We start from the raw sequence: 236 nt of genomic DNA, 5'->3' as shown, positions 1-236 counted from the left end.
TTTTTTTTTTTTTTTTTTTTTTTTTTTTTGGAGAGTGGAACATTACAGTGTCTGAGTAAGAAAGGTTGGAACCTGAGGACAGGATGGGTTCCCTGACAATCATCCCAGCATCCAGGCATGTTTCCAGGGGCAATCAGTGGTTTACAGAGACACTGAAATACTCATTGGCTCTACACTGACCTTATCTCTTTCGTGTCTTTTTCGAATTCCTTCGAAGAGGGGTGTGGGATGCCAGG

The sequence above is a fragment of the Fukomys damarensis genome, unplaced genomic scaffold (genome assembly GCF_012274545.1).
Source record: "Fukomys damarensis isolate Sample0158 unplaced genomic scaffold, DMR_v1.0_HiC HiC_scaffold_39, whole genome shotgun sequence".
Lineage (NCBI taxonomy): Eukaryota > Metazoa > Chordata > Mammalia > Rodentia > Bathyergidae > Fukomys > Fukomys damarensis.
The sequence above is the reverse complement of the archived record's forward strand: the minus strand, read 5'-3'. Positions refer to the sequence as shown.